Raw genomic sequence first — 26,297 nt, 5'->3', positions numbered from 1 at the left:
AAGATCAATGATGGATCCAAGTTAGCTGACTGACGTCGATACCGACGACTGGTTGGAAAACTCATTTACCTCTCCCACACTAGGCCTGATATTGCTTATGCAGTCGGGATTGTAAGCCAGTTTATGCACAAGCCACAGGCAGACCATATGGAGGCAGCACTCAGGATTTGCCGGTATTTGAAAGGGACAACGGGGCATGGAGTGATGTTCTCAAAGAATGAACACCTTGAAATCCATGGCTATACAGATGCTGATTGGGCAGGAAATCCGAACGACAGGAAATCTACAGCCGGTTACTTTACCTTTGTTGGTGGGAATTTGGTGACTTGGAAGAGTAAAAAACAAAAGGTGGTAGCTCTCTCAAGTGCAGAAGCAGAGTTCTGTGGAATTAAAAGTGGTTTGACTGAAATTTTGTGGCTCAGAAGGTTAATGAAAGAAATTAACTTCTCACCAAAGAGGAGCCAACTGTACTGCGACAATAAGGCCGCTATCAGCATCTCAGAGAACCCAGTTCAACATGACAGAACTAAGCATGTGGAGGTGGATAGACACTTCATCAAAGAAAACATTGAGAATGGTACTGTCGAGTTTCCTTTTGTTATATCTGAAGACCAACTGGCTGATATACTGACCAAAGCAGTCAATGCTAGAAGTTTTGAAGAGGCATTATGCAAATTGAGTGTTGGAGATCCCACCATTCAATTTGAGGGGGGTGTTAGAAATAATAAAGATTTGATTGAGAAACAATTATTCCAATCAAAGATTGATTGAATATATTGTATTGAATAGGGTGATTGATTATAGATACATACCATGTACATCATACTATATTCTCTATTTAAAGGGAGCAATACTCAATAATAAAATCATCCAATTCCATACAAACCGTATCTTATCTCTCTCTCTTTTTTACAATATGTTTTGTGAACCATTTAACAGTATTTACATTTTTTTGTGTGAGGATGTGGCATTCTTCTCCATATAGTTGATTTGTGAAATAAGATCAAAATTATCTGAGGCGTTTTAATTATGTTAGCAATTTTTTTTACATGGGATGATGTAGCTCTTCTTTCCATATAGTTAATTTGTGAAATAAGATCAAAATTCCCTTGCTGTTAAAATTACACCTTAGATAATTTTTTTGGTATTTCGTAGTACTACTTTCATTACATAGGTTACTGATTTGATGCATTTCATGATTTAATTATACATTTTCAATTTTTTCAGTAGCATCATTTTCCACGTATTTAATTAATTTTTGAAATAAGACCAAAATTATCTAAGACAACACTGATATGCTTGTTGCACCGAAAAATGTTCGATAATATGCTTGAAGGAGATGATTTAGAGTGAAAATTGTTGGAGAGGTTGGTTAACCTTTGTTAAGGATGAAGTTCCTTAACTCGGATAATTTGCGTCGAACGTCGCGGGAGCTTTTGCCCGTCGATCAATCCGGCGTCAAATTTAGGAATAAAAGGTAGTCGCCGGAGCTTTGCCGGTCGATCAAACCAAGAATGATATGATAAATGCGTAAAAGTATAATAAAAGGATAATTGATATTTCTTGAATGAAATAGAAGAATACAATATCTCCTATTTATAATACTACTCTGACTTAGGAAACAAGAAAATAAAGATCTTAATAATATATGAAAAGATATAGGAAAGCAATAACTAACTAAATAAGAGATATGGAGATAATCCTAGGGAATATGCCGTATCAACCTTCGCCACATATTTGATGATGAAGCGAATATATTTGACAAGTTTGATATCAAAATTAGCCAAAGCTGATAAATTAGTATTTGGATCCAATGTCATTATCTAGTGATATAATTTAGTTGGCTGATAAATGGGCTTGTTATTGGGCTGGGCTGGGCTCTATTTTAGGTTCAACAAGATTTAGGACAGGTGAATTGGCCCACGGACATCGGCCCAATCCTTTATAACTTGATAAATAATGTGTTGGTCTCATGGGCTATTGGATAAGCCTTATTATTATGCTGTTTTGTTAGCCCGATCCAAATTCCCGAGTTGGGCCAGGCCCATATTTACCAATTCTTCTATAGGAAACGTAAAAAGTACAGCCGTTGCTAATAACAAGTAGCATAGCTGAATTCTGAGTTAGGAGTGATTTAGGGTAATTATTATATGTTGCAAATGACAAATAATAGTAGTACGTATTAGATTTGTAAATTGGTTGTTGCTATTTGTAATGAGACTAAGGAAAAATAAGTTGGCTTGAGGAACTGTTTAGAAACTGTTTTAAAGGAGCTAATAAGCTCAACCAAACACCCTTTGAGGCTAGTAACTTATAATTTATTCATCTTTTGCTAAACCTTTTGTGTCACTAAGTTATTTCTATAAATAGGAATGCTTAAAAGTGCCATTCCATTCTGTAACATTTCATTCCAAAATTCACAACACTGTACAACCTACAAACATTAAGATAAAAACACGCACACAACTGAACACATAGGGAACCACACACGCTAAACACACACACAACTGAACACATAGGGAACACATAGGGAACCACACACAACTGAACACATAGGGAACACGCACACGCTATACCCTTTTTATTTCACTCTCTTACATAAAGCTAAGCTGAACACATAGGGAGAACACAGATAATATTTCCAAGTTCCAACATTATTTCCTCCTGACTCGATTCCTTGTTGCTGCTGCTCTTCTTGCACGTCTTCTTCTCGTGTCTCTAGCAATGAACATGCCTTCAACAACCTCTTCTATTTTGCCAAAATATGTCTCTCTGAAGCTTCGACAGAACAAAAGTAGCCACACAATGCTTCCTACTCCCACAACATATCGCACTGCAGCACACACGTATTCTGATAGAACCTCGTTCTATCGGGATTGAGCACACCGTTTGTAACAAGAACAAAAGGAAGATAAACCTAGTTGAAGTGCTAGGGTTTCAGAACCAAGAATGAGAATAGAAGTTAATTCATATTTCTCAATGAAAATAATGCTAAACATATCACTAATTTATAGAATCTAGAATGACTAAATAACTAGAAGACACGAGAGATAATTATATTGATATACACCAAATCCTTGACTTAGAATAAGATATATCTTGTGATGATATCTTCAGATTCGGTGAGATGTGGTTCTTGGGCTTTTGACGTCTCTGCTGAGAAGGGCTCTCCTCGACATCTGGGCTGCATGGGAATGATTGGGCCTTCCATCGTGAACCCACGGAATCGAGCTGTTGGGCCTCGGCTGGAGCAGCTGTGACGTGAGTGTGAATGTTGAGGTCCCTATCATATTCCCACTCTATCTCCCTCTTCTCTTCCCCGTTTTCATTATATCCTGGTGGTGGCACATTAGTTTTACTGCAGTTTATGTCGAGAGGGAAACCGCATAGCCCCAAATTTCCTTCAAATGAGTCAGCATGGAATGTTTGAATTTGCCGCCCTTTTGGGATCACTCCAACAAACTTATTGTAGGAGAGATTCAATTTTGAAAGGAATGTGAGCCCTCCAAGCTCCTCCGGGATTGGGCCTGATAAAAGAAGATTTCTATTCATTTTCTTGTATATTTTACACACTGATTTACATGTCCTTTAATAGGTAAAACTATAGCTAAACATGGTAAGGATTCTCCTGCAATTATTCTCCAAATCACACGGTAATACCATTATCACATGATTCTTTTCTTGATTGCTACTTCACTAATTGATTTCTTTCCAACACTCCCCCTCAAGTTAAGTAATGGGGTCACCCATTCTTAACTTGCTTAGTACTTCACGGAAGCTTCTTGAATCCGCAGCCTTAGTCAGAATATCGGCCAGCTGTCTTCGCAAACGGGAGCTCTACTATTTTAGCTTCTATGTTGTCTTTGGTGAAGTGTCTATCCACCTCGACGTGTTTTGTCCTATCATGCTGAAAAGGGTTTTCAGATATGCTAATCGCCGCTTTGTTATCACAGAACAACTTGCACGATTTTTGTGAGTTTAGGCTTAGCTCTGTCATTAGCTTCTTCAGTCATAAAATCTCAGTCAAACCACTCTTGATTCCTCGAAACTCAGCTTCTGCACTAGATAAGGCAACAACCTTTTGCTTCTCACTTCGCCACGTAACAAGATTACCTCCAACAAAGGTAAAGTACCCTGCAGTTGATTTTCTGTCATTTGGATTTCCTGCCCAGTCAGCGTCTGTGAAACCGTGGATCTCCAAATGTCCATGATTCTCGAACATCACTCCATGTCCTGGCGTCCCCTTTAAGTACCTTACAATCCTAAGAGCTGCCTCCCAGTGAGCTGCTTGAGGTGCGTGCATGAACTGGCTGACCACTCCAACAGCATATGCAACATCAGGTCTGGTATGGGACAAGTAGATTAATTTCCCAACCAGAGGCTGGTATCTCGTGTGATGAGTAGACTCGGCTCCTTCGACTATTTTCAAACCGTGATTCTGTGCCATAGGAGTATCAGCTGGTTTGCAGTCTAGCAAAACCAGCTAGCATTCCAGTTTCTGCCAATAAATCAAGTACATATTTCCTTTGGCTGATAAAGATTCCCTTCTTCGAGCTACATGGAATTCTGATCCTAAGCTTGCTGCTGTTATTGTCGAGCTACAACAAAATCCACAGTGCAACAATAAATTCTCTTGGATTGGTGGTCAGTTGAGGAGGAAAGGTAGATTGGTGGTGGGTGATGATGAAGATCTGAAGCTGAAAATTATCAAGCTCTTCCATGATTCCAGCTCTGGTGGGCACTCAGGAGTTCATGCTACATATAAGAGACTCTCATCCCTGTTTTATTGGGCCAACATGGATAAACAGATCAGGAACTACATCAGGGAGTGTGATGTGTGCCAAACATTTAAGTATGATAATAATGCCTTGCCTGGATTACTTCAACCTCTGCCTATTCCTGAAGAAGCTTGGTCTCAAGTCAGTCTTGACTTCATCGAGGGATTGCCATTATCTGCTGGAAAATCAACCATACTTGTAGTGGTTGATAGACTCACAAAATATGCCCACTTTATGAGCCTATCACATCCTTACACTGCCTTGACAGTGGCTCAAACCTTTCTTGACCATGTGTTTAAGCTACATGGCCTACCTACTATATTGATAAGTGACAGAGATAAGGTATTCTTGAGTAATTTTTGGTCAGATTTCTTCAAGCTACAAGGGGTGGAACTCCATTTATCTATTGCCTATCACCCTCAATCAGATGGGCAAACTGAAGTGGTTAATCGTTGCTTGGAATCATACCTCACGTGCATGTGTGGAGACCAGCCAACCGAATGGAGCAAATGGTTAAGTCTTGCTGAGTTTTGGTATAATACCTCCTTCCACTCAGCTATTGATACCACACCTTTTGAAGCTCTGTACGGCTATCCACCTCCCATCCACATTCCTTACTTTCGAGGTGACTCCCATGTTCATGATGTAAACGAAAGATTGGTGGCTAGAGAGGCTATGTTGGAAGTCTTGAAACATCATTTGGGTCGTGCTCAAAGAAGAATGAAGAGCCAACATGACAAACACAGATCTGAAAGGAAGTTTGAACTCGGAGATTGGGTATACCTAAAGCTCCAACCTTATAGGCAAAACACACTACGTGATCGCCAATTTCAAAAGCTGAGTCCTAGATACTTCGGCCCTTTTAAAGTCATCGACAAGTTTGGAGAAGTTGCATATAAGCTACAGCTTCCTCCTAGTAGCAAGATTCACCCGGTGTTCCATGTATCTCAATTGAAGAAACGAATGGGACCTCTCACTCAACTACACGGCTCTCTACCGGCTGTAGGCAACTCCACTTTCTTGGAACCTGTTCAGATTCTGGAAAGGCGTTTAGTTAAACAAGGAAACAAACCAGCAACCCAAGTTCTAGTTCACTGGGCCAACTCATTTCCTGAAGATGCAACGTGGGAATTCCTTCATGATTTGCAGGAGAAGTACCCAACTTTTAAACCTTGAGGACAAGGTTGATGTTAGGGGGGGAGATTTGATACGTGGAAGATGAGAAGAATAAGTGAAAGAAGAATAAACGCTACGAGGAAGAGTAAATAAAGCGGTGCATGGTCGCATGCATCGCCGAGAAACAGAGGATCAAACGAGCTCAAGCGTGAAGTGGAGAATTAGTTAAACGGTTAGGAGTTAGTTACGAGTTGGTTGTAATTCGGTTAAATACAGGTGGCAGCGTGTATATAAGCTGCCTCCTCACTGTGTAAACTCATACTTTCGAATTAATGCAAAATATCTCTTCTCCCTCTTCATCTTGTAACGCACTACGCATCGGTACTCTCTCGGTCGCCGTTCCTATCTCCGGTGGCCCTGACTTCGTACCACTCCCTCGGGTATTGGCAGTCTCTCGGTTGCCGGTCGTGTCATGGAATAAGCCACCTCCTTCTCCGATTCCAACGGCGAGTCGTGCTTTCGCCTTTTGCCCTTCATCCCACCATTCCGGGAACCCGACTATAAGGAAGCAATTTTCCTTGGTGTGTCTCGTTCGTTGACAGTTGGTACACCACAGTTTGGATTTGTCAGGTTTGAGCCGTCTGCCGACAATCGCAATCTTCATTCGTTTCTTCCAAAGTGGGTAATTTTTCTTGTTGAGTCTAACTTTACTCATCTTTAACCTCGAATCGTGGAGGTTTGGTTTCTCTTCGTCGTCTGACATTCTGTGATGCAGGTTTGGTTGAAGCCTTTTGGCCGAGATTTTGGTATTTTCAGGCTAGGATGAATTCTTTTTTGAGCCCTTGCTCTGATGCCATGATAAAAGGAGGAGATTTCTATTCATTTTCTTGTATATTTTACACACTGATTTACATGTCCTTTAAAAGGTAAAACTATAGCTAAACATGGTAAGGATTCTCCTGCAATTATTCTCCAATCACACGGTAATACCATAATCACATGATTCTTTTCTTGATTGCTACTTCACTAATTGATTTCTTTCCAACAGGGCCTGCTAGTTGGTTCACCGAGAGGTCGAGTGATTCAAGATTCCTCAATTGACCGAATGATTTTGGGATGCTTCCATTGAGGACATTGTGAGAGAAGTTAAGATAATGAAGTAAGGTAAGATCACCAATTGCATTTGGTAACCATAGAAACTATTGGAAGACAAATCAATAGTACTAAACTCTGCCCAAATCTTGGAAAGCTCCACCTTTTGCCCTTTCACCATTAATGTCACGTCAGCGTCGTAATAATTTATCTCTCTCAACTTTCCATTATTGAGTATCATCATTGACATCCAACTAGAGAAATTGATTGATTCCAGACTTCCACTAAAATGATTGGAAGATACATCTAGAATTTGGAGCAATGGCCAAGTGGTGTGACATCTTTAATCCCCATGGAATCTATTGGAGTGCAAAACAAGAACAAATAAATCCGATGAGAGCATACACGGGAAAGTGTCGTTAATCATGTTGTTCCCAACATTCACGTCGACCAGTGACTTGCAACTCTCGAGCGACTTTGGGATCTTTCCTTCTAATGTATTATTGTTAAGATCCAAATATTCTAGCTGACAATCCATAGGAAAAATATCTGGAATGCTACCGTTGATGTTGTTATGACTCAGATCAAGCATCATAATCATTTCAAGGGGGAAAGGGGTATGCTGCCGCTGATGTTGTTACGACTCAGATCGATCTGCCTAATGTTATTAAGTAGGCAAGCGGGTATGCTGCCACTTAATTTATTTTCATACAACTGAAGAAAACTGAGTTGTGTGGCATTGCAGAGGCAGGCTGGAATTGATCCACTGAATTTATTTCTAGACAAGTCAAGATTAAACAGTAGTGTGGCATTACAAATGGCGGTTGGAATTGATCCACTTAAACTGTTATTAGTAAGAGACAAGTCAGAGGGTTGAGATTCAAGTGGAATGGGCAGATGCATCTCGCCCCTAAGCTGGTTAGACTCCAAAAATAGGGTGTCAAGAGAAGAAGGGATATGGAAAGGCTTTTGAAGATTTGTTAGAAGATTAATGGAGAGGTCCAAATTCACAAGTTGTGTTCCCCAAATCCAACTAGGTATCTCCCCGGCAATACTATTGTTTGAGAGATCCAATCCTTCTAGATCCACATGCTTGATGAAATATGTTAACTGGACAAGTTACATGTATTTAGGAACAACCCTTTTAATTGGAGACCACCATATGAACTCGAATTGGCGTTGCCAACATCTATTCACAACCTATTTCTGGATAGAACAAGCAATGTGAGATTGGGAAGGCTTTGTAAGTTGTTGAGTTGAAAAGTGCCATTAAATTGGTTGGAACTAAGATCAAGTTCCAACAATGACGGGAGAGCAGAAAGAGAGCGGGGGATGTTACCAAAGAGTGAATTTTCTCTTAAAGTTAGATGAACGAGATTGGAAAGACCTTCACCAATATATATTGTTTGTCAAAAGTTTATAGTAGAAATAAAAATGATTTTTTCTACATATTATCACCAATACATATTGTTTGTCAAAAGTTTATAGTAGAAATTTGTACTCCATCCACCAATAGTGTCTCATTCTGCCATTTTTGTTTGTCCACCAATAAATGTCCTATTTATTTTTGTTAATCAACCTCGCATTCCACTAACTTTATTTCACTCATATTTCAGTGTAAAACTAATATATTATAAAAGTAGGATTCACCTTCCACTAACTATTTCTATTCATTTTTTACTACATTTCTTAAAACTCGTGCCTGGCCAAATTAGCCTTGTATTAGTGGACACAGGGTCGGATCTAGCCTTTGCCAAGGTGGGGCAATTTCCCCTTCTTATTCCCACTCACCCTTCTATATTTTGCTAAAATTTTCCAAATATATATAAGTTTTTCATTAAATGCCCCCTTATTAAAACTCATAAAATTACTCTATATATTTTTGCCCCGTTTAATATAGTATTCTAGCTACGTCCCTGAGTGGATAGAGGGAGTATTTTATTTTTATGAATACGGAGTTGTGAATTAATTGTAAATTCAGTGCAATTACTTTTTAGAATTGGAAAGACTTGGATATAGACTAGAGGTGTCAGTTGACGGAATAATTATTACTACCTCCGTCCCCCAAAATTTGCTACACTTTGACCCGACACAGATTTTAAGAAATATAATGGAAAGTGAGTTGAAAAAGTTGGTAGGTGTGGGTCCTACTTTTAAAGTATTAGTTTTATAATAAAATGTGAGTAGGAATGAGTTAGTGGACTATAGGGTCCACTACCAAAATTGGTAAAAGTGAAGTGTATCAAATTTTCAAGGACGGATCGAAATAGTAATGTGTATCAAATTTTCAGGGACGGAGGTAGTAATAGGATAGTAGGAATATCATTTTCTTACTTGAAAATTTTATTGTCGTAGAAAAACTAAGCAATGCCGTGTCATAAAAGTTGCCTTGTGCTTTTCCACTAGAAAAACAAAAGAAAGATGACTTTGTAATATGTGTTGATGACTTGAGTAAATTATATATTTGCAAATCTTTTCATAGAGGGATGTTTTCCATACAGTTTGATTTGTGAAATACGAACCATTCCCTAGTTGTCCCTATTTTGAAACAGGGTAAGCCCTGTTTTGGGACCTGTTTTGGATTGGGCTGGGTAACCCCTGTTCTACACATCTTGCTAAACCATTCTGTCACTAAGCTTTCTAACAATAGCACGAGACATGGGACAAAAAAAAAAAAAAAAAAAAAAAGAAATATTCAATACATAGGAAAGATTGGAAGTGTCATTCCATTCTTCAGCATTATTGTAACAGCCCGGATTTCTAAGGTATAATAAATACGGCGACTGCTACCTAAACGAACTTAAATGCAACAAGAACATAGGCTAGGGTTTCATTTAAAGAGATTTGACCAAGTATTTAATGAAGCGTCAAGGCAATAAGTCAACGGCTAACTCACGAGAATCAAGATTTAATAGATATAATAGACTAAGCTCAAAAGTCAAAGGTTTAGCGTAACTCCAACAAAACACAATAATTCCCATTATTCCAAATTAAAAAAACAAGTTCAAAACACCCTAAGATAATAAGGTTTCCAAATATTCAGCGGAAGCATTCCAAGAGAAAGCGAAGCCATGTATGAAGACACGACTACACTCAAAGTTCTAAACACCCATTATTCGATTCAACCGTCTCAACACCACCGACCGCCCGTCGCCGCTCAACCTGCACATAGGGAAAACACATGCAGGGCTGAGTATTTTAAGCATACTCAGTGGACTCATGCCAAAACGTTTTAATAGTTATGCCACCCTTACCATAGTGAACTCGAGTTTTGCATTTATTTAAAGATAAGCATCGAGTATCACAAAATATTTCATGGACTGACCAGTTAAACAATACCTCCCATTTTCTCATCAATCAACAATATCATGGTGCGATGAAGTGTGGCCACACTTTCGCCCACGAGACCGGCCGATGAGCAAAGACGACTCCCGGTCTCCAGTGTACACTAGCCTGATAGGGTTTACGGCCCTACTCAGACCCGAATTCGTTTATATAGCCCTATAGTCTAATGGAGCGCACTCGCAATCTAGGCATCAGGCACACACAATATCCAAAAATAATCATAGGCATGGCATAACAGTTTAATCCACTCTTATTGCTCCACTATCACAATTTTGCAACATAAGAAAGAGTTAAGAATAAAGCCCACCTCGATTTCCTTCGATTTCAAATACGCACTTCTTTTTGTTATCACACTGGGAACGCGAACTATCACCTTTAGTTCATATATTTCAAATAAGTCTCAATCATGGATCAAAATCATGCATGATCTCACGTTTCCCTTTTCCCATCGATTATTTTCAATATCACCAATCAAAATCAAAGTACGATTATCATATCGTTTTTATTCACACAACAATTCCAGATTTATCATCAAATCGTGTCACGCATGAGTGTTTTCCACACAAAACACACGCACACGCACCACACATGTGCATGCCTATCGAGGCGTGCACACGCACACACACGGTCACACACACATACACGGGCACACACCCACACACATGAATCCCAAATTCATCGTTTAATTTCCCCCTTCACTCGATCTAAATGCATGTGGACTCAAGAACACCGATTGATCGGTAGAGGAAGAAAAGATCAAAATAAAAGTACCTTTTCAATAGAACAATTGGTAGGAAACAAGTAGGATCTTGATTCTTCAACAAAATCTTGAATTTCAGCTTCAATTCTTCACACAAGATGAAGAATAAATGGAGAAAAGTAGAAGAAAAATTTGAGAGAGTGGGAGAGACAGAGATCGAGATTGAGGGAGAGTGGGGGACGGTTTTTGTGATCTAGGGTTTAGGTCTTCTCTCTTATTTATAGAGTGCAAGATATAATATCTTTAATTAAATAAATTAAAGATTTGGAGAGATTTGTTAGTTGTAGTTGGCGAAAATTTGAAGAGGAAAAATAGGGAATTCGAATTTTTAGGCTATTTGTTTAGCCTATGGTTTAATTTGAATATTTCAGGGAGTTGAATAAAATATCACGGAGCAAGAAAATAATACTAATCTCCCCAATAATAGTGGAAAGTGGCGTGTAGTTTGACTTCTTCAAAAGGGATTTAATAATAATCCTAATTAAATTAGGATATGGTAGGATCTTCTTAGATTTGGAAAGATATGCTAGGATATTTGAATTTATTTATGGAAGAGAATAAACAAGTGATCAAATAATATAATAATAAAATCCATTCTCCCATAAAACATGGGATTTTCGAAAATCCCCCTAGAGACAAATATAAGGGCTGAAAATTTCATCAATTAAAAAGGAATAATCAGACTTTGGATTTAATTTGGATAATTATTCCAAGCAATAATTAAATCCAAGAAAAATAGGATTTCTTTCCAATAAATAGGAGGGGGTCGAAAATTCCACATAATTAAATAATGCTCCTATTAAATTCTCACTCATCCCTTAGGAAAATAATCCACCAAAATATTATTTCACCCCACATCAAAATATTCACAAATTCGAATTTCACCACCATTTCACATTTTCCAACGACTTTGACCATTCCACGACCACGTCATATTTTCCACAATATTGACTATTCAATAGCCACGTCACATATTCAACAAGTTTGACTATCCAACTCAAACTCAACTCCATACCGCAATTAGGTCACAAAGAATACTGCAATAAATCATTTAATTCCACATATATCATAGCATTAAAGCATTTAATGCAAAAATTTTAACGTCACGAAAGTTAGGATTCGAAAAAGCGGAGCGTTACAATTACAACCCACAAACTTTAAGATAAAAACATGCGCACAATTGAACACATAGGGAACCACACAAGCTAAGCTAACCCCCTTTTTATTTCACTCACTTACATAAAACATGATAACATTACCAACACTAATGTCTCCTGGCTAGATTCCTCACTGCTGCTGCTCTTCTTGCACGCTTTCTTCTCATGTCTCTGGCAATGATCATGTCTTCAACAACCTCTTCTATTTTCCCAAAGTATATCAATCTGAAGCTTCGACGGAACAAAAGCAGCCACACGATGCTTCCAACTCCCAAAACATATCCAACCGCAGCACACACATATTCCCACTTTATCTCCTTCTCCTCTTCCACATTTTCATCATATCCCGGTGGTGGTAAATTAGTATTACTGCAGTTTATGTCGAGAGGGAAACTGCATAGCCCCAAATTTCCTTCAAATGAATCAGCTGAGAATGTTTGAATTTGACGACCTTTTTGGGATCGCTCCAACAAACATATTGTAGGAGAGATTCAAGTGTGCAAGGAATGTGAGCCCCCCGAGCTCCCCTGGGATTTTCTCAACTAGTTTGTTTACAGAGAGGTCTAGTGATTCGAGATTACTCAGCTGACCAAATGATTTTGGGATGCTTCCTTCGAGAACATTGTGGGACAAATTGAGCTGATAAAGTAAGTTGAGATCTCCAATTGCATTTGGTATCTTTCCATGAAAATTATTAGAAGACAAATCAATGGTACCAAAACTTGACCAAATGTTATAAACATCTACCATCTGCCCTTTGATGGTTAATGTTAAGCTAGACCTCCGCATGTTGCAATTGTTAGGAAAAGTGGTGAAAATTATCAAAGAGTATCAAAAATAAATTGATACTTGCGCAGCAGAACCAGAATAATTCTTTTCCCTCTTGCTGGATTAAATAATGGGACCAAACCAAGAAAATAAATTTAGTGCAGAATAAAACGTGAGACTAGAAATTTACGTGGAAAACCCAAATCGGGAAAAACCATGAGACCGAAGTCTAAATCTTCCACTATGTATATAGTAGGCTTACAAATTCTCCCTACACTCTATAGGGGAAATGACATACTTGGATTTTACATTGTTTTAGAGGGTGGTTTTGTATGAATTTGAGCATATTTCATCTATTATTAGGCGTGTTTATATCTACTTCTCTATTATGTTGGTATGTTGATCATTTTGTTAAGAATGTGTAGAAAAAGGTACAAAATATGTGGATGTGCAGCAGCCTTGGTTTGAGACAATATTTACTGGAGATTTTGAAGTCCAATCAGCCCCTAATGCATACCAATATCTTCGTCTTCGAAAGAGCTTCACGTGGGTATCTCGCACGCCTCAATCGGAGTTCGGTAGAAGAAGTTATGGCTGTTATACGAACACTGTGCTGTCTATAAAATCTCACGCGGCCGGGTGAATTATTACCCTATAATCCACCCGGCCGGGTGGCGTAATTATGCCTGCGAGATTCCAGAGAGTACCAAAGAAGTCCTAGTGGATTAATTCCACCCGGCCGGATCCGTCAGTTTGGCGTTTTTTAGAGTTGAAACGCAATTTTTTGAAGAAAAAAATAAGAAGGAAGAATTAGGTCAATTCTAATCATTCCTCGACAAGAGACAAAACACACGCTCTCTTTTTGTGAAGAACTCTTGGAAGAAGATTGAAGATTCAAGCTTCAGTTCCTCCGCCAATTGCGATTCGCATCATGATTTCCACTGTTTTTCATTGTTTCTATTTGTTTTCTACCATGAACAAGAGTAGCTAAACATCTTTTATGTAGAATTCTTGGTGAAGATGCATTGATTTATAGTTTTAATCCAATTGACTTCGTTTTTATCTTGCTCTTGCAATTGTTTGAATTATTCTTGTGCTTTTTCCTAACAATTGTTTGATCACCAATTGGGAGTGTAGGGTTTCTTAGAATAATCGGGAGATGAAATATTTAACCTTGAAAGAAGAATTATTCACACCTTAATTCAATAAAACCCGGGAGAGTTGAGGTTTTGAGTGGGATCTTTAATCTAATCGAACTATTAGGAGTTAGGTCTAAGAATTAGAAGGGGACTTCAATTATTACACCTAATCTACAGATTTCTCACCTCGGGAGGGGGTTTAATCTATATTTGTGATTGATTCAACAATTCTGGAGACTTTAAATGGTAAATCGGTTTCAATTGGGTTAGGCTATGAGTTGAGCATCGGATCCTTGAATTCTGCATATTTCTCTATCATTTTTACAACTTGTTATTTATTCTCTTGTTTAAGTGTTTATTTTAATCTCTGAATTTATATGCTTTTCGTAGTTGTTAGAAAAAAAACCCAAAACTCTTGATCGTCTAGATAGTAGTTAAAATTTGTTTGTGGTACTTAGGTTTACACTTAATTGTCTCTGTGGGATACGATATACTCTTGCTTGCTATTTGCTACAATAACCCTTCACACTTGCAGGTATTATTTGGGTAAAATAAAGTTGAGTCAAGTTTTTGGCGCCGTTGCCAGGGATAATTTTTGTGTTATATAGCTTGATATCGTGATAATAATCAAGACTACTACTTCAGACATTATTGTTTTTTTTTTCTTTTCTGTTAATTTTTCGAGTTCTCACAATTGTGTTTCTTGTTCAGGTGTATGCACACACGTTCTAAAGGCTTGCCTCTAGAACCTTTCGACTATGAGATCGAAGCATCGAACCGGAAGAGGAACGCATATAGGAGACTCATAAAGAAGATTCAAGCTTCTTCACCAAACCGCGTAGGAGCATCTTCAGATCGGAGGGACCTCTAACCTATTCGATCACCAGTTCAGGATCATATTCAGCTTGATCCCGATTCTCCTTTTCTGATGGAGCACGAAGAAGGGAACAACAATGGAGGCAACAATGGTCCACCACCCCCTCCTCCCACTAATGCTGAGCTTCTACAACAGCTGGAGGAATTGCGCCGACAGGTTAATCGTGAACCAGCTGTGCCGGTGCAGAACCAATATGTATACCACGGAGTGGCAAACCCAACTGTCTTCAACAATATTGATGCCAACAACTTTGAGCTGAAACCAGGACTGATCCAGATCGCGGAAAACAATGCTTTTAGGGTCAAATCCTCAGATGACCCTAACAAGCATATTACCAAGTTCATTCAGATCTGCAACACGACGAAAATGAATGGAGTGACAGATGATCAGATCCGATTGATACTGTTTCCTTTCTCTTTGGAAGACGCAGCAAAGGATTGGCTCGAGAGTTTGACACCGGGGTCCATTAGAACATGGGACCAGATGGTCACAAATTCCTGGAAAAGTTCTATCCCCCTAGTGAGGCTATTAAGAGGCAACACGAGATCATTGCCTTCCAGATGATTCCTGTGGAGACTATCGGAGATGCATGCGGGAGATTCAAAGCCTTGCTGAAGAGGTGTCCCAATCATGGTTTGTCCCCAACAGTGCAAGTCATTATATTCTTCAAGGAATGTATACCTGAAGCACAACGAGAGTTAAATCTTAGCGCGGGAGGTAATCTTCTCAAGAAAGGAGAGGAGGAAGCGATGGAGGTGATTGAAGAGCTTGCATCCAGTGATGAAGGATGGAGCAACGAAAGGAGTAAGGTGCATAGGGTGGCTTCTACCACGGATCATGATACAATGAGCACCTTATCCGACAAGCTGGATGCCTTAACCATGAAATTTGACTGCATGGCGATGAGGCAACCGTCTCAAGAGCCCCAAGGAAGTATGGAGGATGTGAATTACGTGCAGCAGGGGGGCAACATGTATTACAATAACTCACGCACGAACTTTAATGGTGGAGGATACAACCAGTATGGGAACAAGGGGCATCCGAATCTATCTTATGGGAATCCCAATAATGCTCTGCAACCTCCTCCGGGTTCACAGTCACTGATGGGATGATGAACGACCCCAAGAAGATAACCACGGACGACATACTCAAGTCCTTCATGCTACAATCTAATAAGGTCATGGAGCAGAACAATCAAAGGATGGAAAAGATCGAGGCGGATGTACAGGGAATGACCACTCATTTGAAGAACATTGATATTCAGATCAGCCAGATTTCCCAGACTGTGAGCACTCTTACGCAACCAGGAAAATTCCCTTCTACCACTATCATCAATCCCAAGGATTGCAAAGCTATACATCTGAGAAGTGAAACAAACTATGAGGAACCTTTAATGCCATCCGAGAATGAGGGTAGAGTAGCAGAAAAGAGATATGAAGAGGAGGAATTGGTCGAAGAAGATGAGACAGTGCAAATTTCTACTCAACCTAAGGAGAACACGGCTATACCTTCACCCACACCACATACAGCTCACACTCCAGCTGAAGTGAGGATCCCTTATCCTCAACGTGTTCAGAAGAAGAAGACAGATGCTCAGTTCTCGAGGTTCTTAGACATCTTCAGGAAGGTGAACATGAATATCCCATTGTTAGAGGCACTTCAAGAAATGCCTACATATGCAAAGTTCCTAAAAGATGTGCTCTCCAAGAAGAAGAAGTGGACTGACTATGAGACGGTGACATATCTGAAAACTGTAGTGCCATAATTCAGAAAAAGCTACCGGCCAAGCTTAAAGATCCTGGGAGTTTCAACATCTCATGCGTCATTGGAAATGACAGACAGACAAAGGCACTTTGTGATCTGGGGGCGAGCATAAATTTGATGCCATTATCGTTTTTCAGAAAGATGAAGATCGGCACTCTCAAGCCGACTACAATCACACTGCAGATGGCAGATAGAACCGTCACATATCCTAAAGGAATTGTTGAGGACGTTCTTGTGAAGGTACACGACTTCATATTTTCCGTCGATTTTGTTGTGTTGGATATGGAAGAAGACGTGAATGTACCGCTTATCCTGGGGCGTCCATTCCTTGCAACCGGAAAAGCATTGATAGATATAGCGAGGGGAGAGCTCACTCTTCATATGGGCAACAAACGACTCATCTTATCTATCTACAATGCTATGAAGAGTCGTGAGGAAGAGGAACTGGTTACGAAGAAGGAGTGCAAAGCTGTGCATGTTGTAGAAGTCCAAAAGGCACAAGAAATTGAGTCCACATTTGGGGATTTCTCTTTGCCGCAGTGGATGTTTGGTTCATGTGGTGGATCAATTTCTAAAGAAAAGACTGCATCAAATCCTAAAGTGAAGGAGAAGAAAACAAATGGTGAAAATTCACCCATAGTGGAGACCAAAATTTCTGATGGAGCTCTGAAGAATGCTTGGTGGAAAAAGAGATTGGCTAGATCCTATGCTTCCAAGATTGACAGAAAAGCCAACACCACCATTTATGGCGTGACATGATGCAGCTCATGGAGGACGTCGAGCCAACGACGATAACCAAAGGCACTGTAGGGGAGGTAACCCCTAGTATGTAACTTTTAATTTTATCGTTTTAGTTTGTTTTTGGTGTGTTTTGTGTTACTTGCATACCATGTAAGTCTTCATTCTCCACCAACTTTTCAAACTTATTCTTTGCATAGCTTTGAATAAGTTTGGGGGGATGATATGGTGGATAGGGATACTAACGAGGTACTTGTCTTACTGCTTTAGATTGATTTGTTGTCTTTTGTTGCCTTTTTGGTATGTTTTAGGATAGAATTGTTTTGTTTGGTTGTGATTGATTGAAAATTTTGAGGCTTGAATTGAAAACAAAAAAAATTGGTTTCTTGGGATAAAGACTAATTGTTAATGATAAAAACATCATCCATCTTTTAAGCTATCATGGTCTTTGACTTAAGAGTTTGAGTAATAGGTGCATAAGTAACGAATTGCTTGTTTGCCTTGATTCATGCTATTACCCGAGTGAGATTTGAGCCAAAACTTCTATTTTGTGTGATTTTTTTTCATATGCTTGTTGTTGTTTCTAGAACTTGCTCCCTAATCATATTAAGTCTACATAGTGAATGTGAATTTAGGAGATGACGTTAGGCATTCTTTGTTTTCCCCTTCACAAGTGTATATATTTTTCTTAATCCCTAGTTAGCCCTTCTAGCCTAAAAAGTGTCCAAATGTCAAATAATTGTTAAGTCACCATCAAGAGTGATAAGCCTACAAACTTAGAAGCACATATGGGGCGTTGTAAAAAAATAAATAATAATAATGGAGGTATAAGCTAGACGAAGTCTAGAGGAACAAAAAAAAAACAATAAATTTGTGGAGGTATAAGCTAGACGAAGTCTAGAAGAGTTATTGGTTGGGTTTCTAAATAAGTGGGGACTGGATGGGAGGAAGAAGTTCGACAAAGTCTTACTTATCTGAGATTTGTATTGGGAAATGGTCTTTTGTTTGGAGTTGTAGTATATGGGTACCTGTGCTTCTTATACTTTTCAGTCACTTAAGCCTAAATTTTCCCTACCGTCCAAAGAGCCACGTTACAACCTTAATAAGTCCTTTCTGATTTTAAATTCACTTTCACATTCTAGTAGAGAAGATTTTTTATTTTGAGCAAGCCTATGGTAAACACTACTTGTATTTTGATTTGAGAGTATTATTTTCTATACATACACTTTTGAGAGTGAGATACACATATACAATATCTTGAGAGAAGCATGAATCCAAGGTGATATACGAGTTAGTAGTAAAAGTGTACTCGACGGCTTGACTTGATAGGATTTGTATTTTGATATGCTCTTTTATTCCATACCCTTTGAAACAATGATGATGTCTAAACCCCTTTAAACCCAAGTCTACTTTTAGTTCTTTTTCTTCATTGCTCGAGGACTAGCAATTATGTAAGTTTGGGGGAGTTGACATACTTGGATTTTACATGGTTTTAGAGGGTGGTTTTTTATGAATTTGAGCATATTTCGTCTATTATTAGGCGTGTTTATATCTACTTCTCTATTATGTTGGTATGTTGACCATTTTGTTAAGAATATGTAAAAAAAGGTACAAAATATGTGGATGTGCAGCAGCCTTGGTTTGAGACAATATTTACTAGAGATTTTGAAGTCCAATCAGCACATAATGCATACCAATCTCTTCGTCTTCGAAAGAGCTTCACGTGGGTATCTCGCACGCCTCAATTGGTATTTGGTAGAAGAAGTTATGGCTGTTATACGAACACTGCGCTGTCCAGAAAATCTCTCGCGGCTGGGTTAATTATTTCCCTATAATCCACCCGGTCGGGTGGCGTAATTATGCCTGCGAGATTCTAGAGAGTACCAAAGAAGTCCCACCTGGCCGGGTGAATTTCCAGCGGATTAATTCCATCCGGCCGGGCGTCAGTATGGCGTTTTTTAGAGCTGAAACGCAATTTTTTGAAGAAAAAAATAAGAAGGAAGAATTAGGTCAATTCTATTCATTCCTCGACAAGCGACAAAACACACGCTCTCTTTTTGTGAAGAACTCTTGGAAGAAGATTGAAGATTCAAGCTTCAATTCCTCCGCCAATTGCGATTCGCATCATGATTTCTACCGTTTTTCCTTGTTTCTATTTGTTTTCTACCATGAACATGAGTAGGTAAACATCTTTTATGTAGAATTCTCGGTGAAGATGCATTGATTTATAGTTTTAAACCAATTGACTTCGTTTTTATCTTGCTCTTGCAATTGTTTGAATTATTCTTGTGCTTTTTCCTAACAATTGCTTGATCACCAATTGGGAGTGTAGGGTTTCTTAGAATAATTGGGAGATGAAATATTTAACCTTGAAAGAAGAATTATTCACACCTTAATTCAATAAAACTCGGGAGAGTTGAGGTTCTGAGTGGTATCTTTAATCTAATCGAACTATTAGGAGTTAGGTCCAAGAATTAGAAGGGGACTTCAATTATTACACCTAATCTACGGATTTCTCACCTCGGGAGGGGTTTTAATCTATATTTGTGATTGATTCAACAATTCTGGAGACTTTAAATGGTAAATCGGTTTCAATTGGGTTAGGCTATGAGTTGAGCATCGGATCCTTGAATTCTGCATATTTCTCTATCATTTTTACAACTTGCTTCTTTATTCTCTTGTTTAAGTGTTTATTTTAATCTCTGAATTTATATGCTTTTCATAGTTGTTAGAAAAAAACCCAAAACTCTTGATCGTCTTGATAGTAGTTGAAATTTGTTCGTTGTACTTAGGTTTACACTTAATTGTCTCTGTGGGATACGATATACTCTTGCTTGCTATTTGCTACAATAACCCTATACACTTGCAGGTATTATTTGGGTAAAATAAAATTGAGTCAGGAAACACAAATCTCAAGTTGAATAACTTGGAATACACACAAGAGGAGTGAGCTACAATTTCAAAAGAGAGAGGAATTTTTCCTCACTTTTTCTTCTCTCAAAATGCACTCACCGAAACTCTCTGTTGCTCCCTCTCTCACTAGTTGCTATAATCTGCAACTCTTACACTGCTCTTCATCGACAGAATGAGCTCTATTTATAGGAGAACTTGAGCTGCAAATTTCTACTCCTATAGCCACCTCTACCACCGCCCAAAAGCCGCAACATTTGATTTTTTGAGGGAGTTGCAGCAGCTTTGCTGCATGAAGTTAGAAAACTCATACGTAATGCATTTATTGCATTAATGCGCACCTACAATTGTTGAGATTCTTAGTCAACTTTGGTGGCTTCCATATGTGGTGGACTATAAAACGCCACCAAGAGTTCTGTCTTTCATGTAGCACAAATCTGTGTGCACCAAATCAAGAGGCTGAACTCTTCTTGAGTGAGAGAAGCTCTTGAATGTGACTGTGTTGTTTTCCGGCCAAACAATCAACACAGGTTTCCAAATGCATTCCTTTTACCTCATGGATGAGGCTTCTTCTAGCCAAGATCGCCAGGCCTTTCTGGCTCAGATGTCCAAGCCTTTTATGCCATATCTCAATGGAGGAATTTTTGACGAATGCATTCACCTCTCCATTGGACAACGTTGCATGCATCAAGTAGCGCGAATTTTTCTTTCTACCTTTTGCTGCAATGAGGGAGCCTTTTATCAGCTTCCATTTTCCTTCGCCGAAATGGTTGATGTAACCATCGTCGTCGAGCTCGCCGGTGGAAATAATGTTGAGTCTGATATCAGGAACATGTCGAACATCTCTCAGAACGAGCTTGCATCCTGTGTCGGTGAGCAGATGAATGTCTCCTATACCAGCAACTTCTGTCACGCCGTGATTGGCCATTCTGACTTTTCCAAAGGTGCCACTGGTGTAGGATGTAAGCATATCACGGTATGGGTTAATGTGATATGATGCACCCGAATCAACGATCCAGTCCGTTTGTTGGCATGACGAACTCACACAGGCATCATCGCAAACTATGACGACATCGCCATCAGTTGCAACTGCTGCTGTGTCCTTCTCAACATTTTCATTATTTCCCCGCGTTTGATCTCTTTTCTTCTTTCTGCAGTCTCTCTCGTAGTGGTTTGGACCACCGCAATATTGGCATTTGAAGTCCTTTTTGTGTTTAGACTTCCCCCTGGATTTCTCTCTCGTGTTTTGAGAGTTTCTATTTTTACTTCTCCCTCGATCACTATTTTCAGCAACCATCGCTTTTGTCTCAGAAGAATGATCTTGCTCCCTTCTCCTGGATTCTTCATTAAGAAGACAATCTTTGACCATCTGCAAGGTCAGTGCTCCCCTGGAGCCGAGTTGCTGATTGACGCCACAAGAGTGTCCCAACTATCTGGCAACGAACTGAGTAGCAATAAAGCTATCACTTCATCATCAAGAGAAATCTTCATGTTGATGGATTGGTTAATAAGACCCTGATATGCATTGAGGTGCTCCGTCATGTTGGCACTCTCCACATATCGCAATCGAACGATTTTTCTGATGATGGATGCTTTGTTCAAGGCATTTTTCCTCTCGAACATAGCTTCCATTTTCTTCCAGAGAACATCAGCCTTTTCCTCATTGGCGAAATGATGGAAGATACTGTGTTCGATGAAGCGCCGGATGTAACCAACAGTTTTTCTGTGCATGATGATCCACTCATCATCACTCATATCCTTTGGTTTGGCATCATCTCCATGTAAGGGCAAATAGAGATCCTTACAGTAGAGAAGATCCAACATGCTTGGCTTCCAAACTGAGTAATTCGTTCCGCTCAATTTGAACATGCCACTAAGCGAAGACGATTCCTCCATTTTTAATCCGCCTCAGAACCACGATGGTCTGATACCACTTGTTGGGAAAAGTGGTGATAATTATCAAAGAGTATCAAAAACAAATTGATACTTGTGCAGCGGAACCAGGATAATTCTTTTCCCTCTTGCTGGATTAAATAATGGGACTAAACCAAGAAAATAAATTTGGTGCAGAATAAAACGTGAGACTAGAATTTTACGTGGAAAACCCAAATCGGGAAAAACCACGAGACGAAAGTCTAAATCTTCCACTATTTATATAGTAGGCTTACAAATTCTCCCTACACTCTATGGGGGAAACACAAACCTCAAGTTGAATAACTTGGAATACACACAAGAGGAGTAAGCTACAATTTCAAAGGAGATAGGAATTTTTCCTCACTTTTTCTTCTCTCAAAATGCACTCACCGAAACTCTCTCTTGCTCCCTCTCTCACTAGTTACTATAATCTGCAACTCTTGCACTGCTCTTCATCGACGGAATGAGCTCTATTTATAGGAGAACTTGAGCTGCAAATTTCTACTCATATAGCCACCTCTACCACCGCCCTATAGCCGCAACTTTTGAGTTTTTGAGGGAGTTGCAGCAGCTTTGCTGCATGAAGTTAGAAAACTCATACGTAATGCATTTATTGCATTAATGCCCACCTACAATTATTGACATTCTTAATCAACTTTGGTGGCTTCCACATGTGGTGGACTATCTCAACAGTAATTAATGCGGCCCATTTTTCCATCACTTGGTAGCACCATAGCCGTCCAACTTGAGAAGTTGATTGAGTCAAGACCACCAGTAAACTGATTCGATGATATATCTAGAATTTGGAGATTTGGCCGACTAGCGCGACATCTTACTTCCCCATGGACTGCAAGTCCATGATAGAAAGAGAAGCAGGGATATGGAAAGGCTTTTGCAGATTTGTTAGAAGATTAAAGGAGAGGTCCAAATACTCAAGTTGGGTTTCCCCTGCGATACTATTGTTTGAGAGATCCAATTCTTCTAGATCCAAATGTTTGATGAAATCAGGTAAACTAGACAGATTACATGAATTCAGAGTTACCACATTTAATCGGAGACCTCCATATGTACTCAGAATTAATGTTGTCAGTATAAACTGACAAGCTATTCCAGGATAGAGAAAGCAATGTGAGATTGGGAAGGCTTTGAAAGTTGTCGAGTTGAAAAGTTCCATTAAAATGGTTGTAACTAAGATCAAGTTCCAACAATGAAGGGAGAGCAAAAAGAGATTGGGGAACATTACCAAAGAACGAATTATGCCTCAAATCAAGATGAACAAGATCGGAAAAACTTTCAAACAATGTAGAAGGAAGTGAGCCTGTCAAGAAGTTAAAAAACAAATCGACACGAATCAGCTTGGTTAGGTTAGCAATGCTCGATGGAATAGAACCCTTCATTTTGCATCTAGAAAGAGTCAAGGTGGTCAGACTTGGAAACTTGGGAACCAAGTCATGGAGTGATACCCCTGAAAAATCATTATAATCTAGTTGAAGAACGGAAAGGGAATGAAGCTGCCGAAAGGATTTAGGAAAAGGGCCACACAGATTACAATTAGACATGCTCAAAGAGGTGAGGTTGGGTAAACGTGATGATATAATATGACCCCAATTTTTCCTTTCATGCAAGGAAGAAATATAGACATAATCAAGATAGAGCTTTCTAAGCTCTGTTAGGTTTTGGACAAGCATCTCCAAATTTGGGTGCTCAAGTCTTAGAGTATACCCGTTGGAGATATCGAGAATAACCAATCTCTTCAAGAATGATATTTCAAAGGGTACCTGTCCACCAAAACCAGATTCTGACAAATTCAAGTGTGTCAAATAGGTCAGATTGCCGATACCTTTTGGGATGGGAAGAGTCAAGGAGATGTCATTGTAGGCGAGGTTAAGCTTCTGCAGATATTTAAATTTGAAGAGACTCGACGAATTCCCAATTCCACCAGAAATGGCCTCACCATCAAGCTGCAAACTAACAACGTAGCTAGAAGCATCACATTCCACACCAGGCCACAAGCAGCACTCAACACTTTCTTTCCATCGCACCAGTTTTGTTGAGCGATAAGGCTTGAAGATCAACTCATCCTTGAGCTGAAGCAACAAGATTTCCTGATGAAGAAGGCATTTGTTATTATAAGAATGAGCAGTGAAAATGAAAGACGAAGTTAGTATACAAATGAAGAACAAGAAGTTTGAAAGCATTGTGAAAGAGGATATTGATAATTCTTTTGTTTGTGTAGAAATGAAGATATGTGCATGTGGGTTTAAACAGGGAGGGGTTTAACCATCTTACTTATTTCTTAGCCCCATCATTTAAATTCTAAAGATGAATGATACACTGCATAAATAAATAAATAAATAAATAAAGACTATATATATTTTGTAAATTCGACCAGTAATTAAACCTAAATGATATGGATGTGAAGAAAATGATAAAGTGATCATATAAATAATTGAGTCAACATGAGGTCCTTCTAATTCTCAATCAAATAAATAAATATTTGAATTAAAAAAAAAACACCAATAATCTCAGCCAAGCAATCCTTTGGCGTTAAATTCGGGCATTAGAACTTTGAATTGGTCATAACAGATTAGTTGTTAATGTGACAAAAATGATACTTGTAATTTCCACAAATTACGGTTAGACAAATGAAAACGAAAGTTTATATTCTTATTATTAGACTAACAGTATGTAGAAAATATGCACCATTTCGTCCCTGAAAATTTGTCATTTATTTTTATTTTCGTTCGTACCTAAAAATTTATCATTTTTTACTTTTATCACTTTTGGTAGTAGACCCCACATTCCAGTAACTTGTTCTCACTCATATTTTATTATAAAATCAATATATAAAAGTATGACCCACATGCTACTAACTTTTTCAACTCACTTTCTATTATATTTCTTAAAATCCGTGACGGGTCAAATGGCGATAAAATATAATGGACAAAGGGAGTAATTAGGAGTAGTATTTTTTATGAATAGGAAGTGATTGAAACTTAAACTTCTTATATATTGTGAGAGGTGTGTGTTAGGGTCCTTACAACATCTTAGTGTAAAATACAGAACAAATCACAGCCCTTAGATCCTTAAATTGGATGGTTGTGATAAACTACATTATTATACTAAAAATGTACTCCCTCCGCTCCTAATAATTCGTCACCATTTGACCCGACACGGGTTTTAAGAAATGTAATAGAAAGTGGGTTGAAAAAGTTGGTGGTATGTAGGTCCTAGTTTAATATATTAGTTTTATAATAAAATGTGAGTGTGAATGAGTTAGTGGAATGTAGGGTCAACTACCGAAAATGGTAAAAGTGAAAGGTGATAAATTTTTAGAGACGAACGGAAAAGGAAATATGTGACAAATTTTCAGGGACGGAGGGAGTACATTATTAGCCGAGGTACATTATTAGACTGGAAATGTACATTATTAGACTAAAATGCTACATTATTATCCGAGCTACATTATTAGGCTAAAAATCTACATTATTAGATGACGCGTGACATTAATCTGACCGTTAGATCACAAGATCCAATTGACTGCAAGTATTTGAGTTTTACTTATATTTAGCGTTTTGATATGAATACATCTCTATTGTGAGAACCGTCAAATGTTTGAACAAATTAAAACTTATAAAAGTTATTTAGCAATTATCGCAAATTACTTGTAAACTCAGTGCAATTACATTGTAGAGTTGGAAAGATCTTTGATAAATTAATGGACTAATAATTATCTGAGTGGTGATAAATATTTATCATAGATAATTGATTGTTCTAAATATTTTGCATGAAAAATTGGTTTAAAAATAGTAATTAATTTAAAACAAATTTATATTTAATGAACTAAAATCACTATAATAATTTAGCAAAGGAGTATCTCGGATTACCAAGAAGTTCAATACAATTATATTTTGAGCTGGAAAGACTTGCACCTAATTT

General features: G+C 38.6%; 2 pseudogenes; one reads left to right on the top strand and one right to left on the bottom strand.

Moving 5' to 3' along the window:
* Positions 1-2,654: 2,654 nt before the first annotated feature.
* LOC148931868 (receptor-like protein 41) lies at positions 2,655-24,612 on the bottom strand (annotated as a pseudogene).
* LOC148931869 (uncharacterized) lies at positions 15,782-17,555 on the top strand (annotated as a pseudogene).
* Positions 24,613-26,297: the final 1,685 nt, after the last annotated feature.

Source organism: Salvia hispanica, chromosome 2 (assembly GCF_029641045.1).
Source record: "Salvia hispanica isolate PSC_SH4W2 chromosome 2, Shi_PSC_v1, whole genome shotgun sequence".
NCBI lineage: Eukaryota > Viridiplantae > Streptophyta > Magnoliopsida > Lamiales > Lamiaceae > Salvia > Salvia hispanica.
Note: the sequence above shows the minus strand (reverse complement) of the source record. Positions and strands in the feature narration are given on the sequence as shown.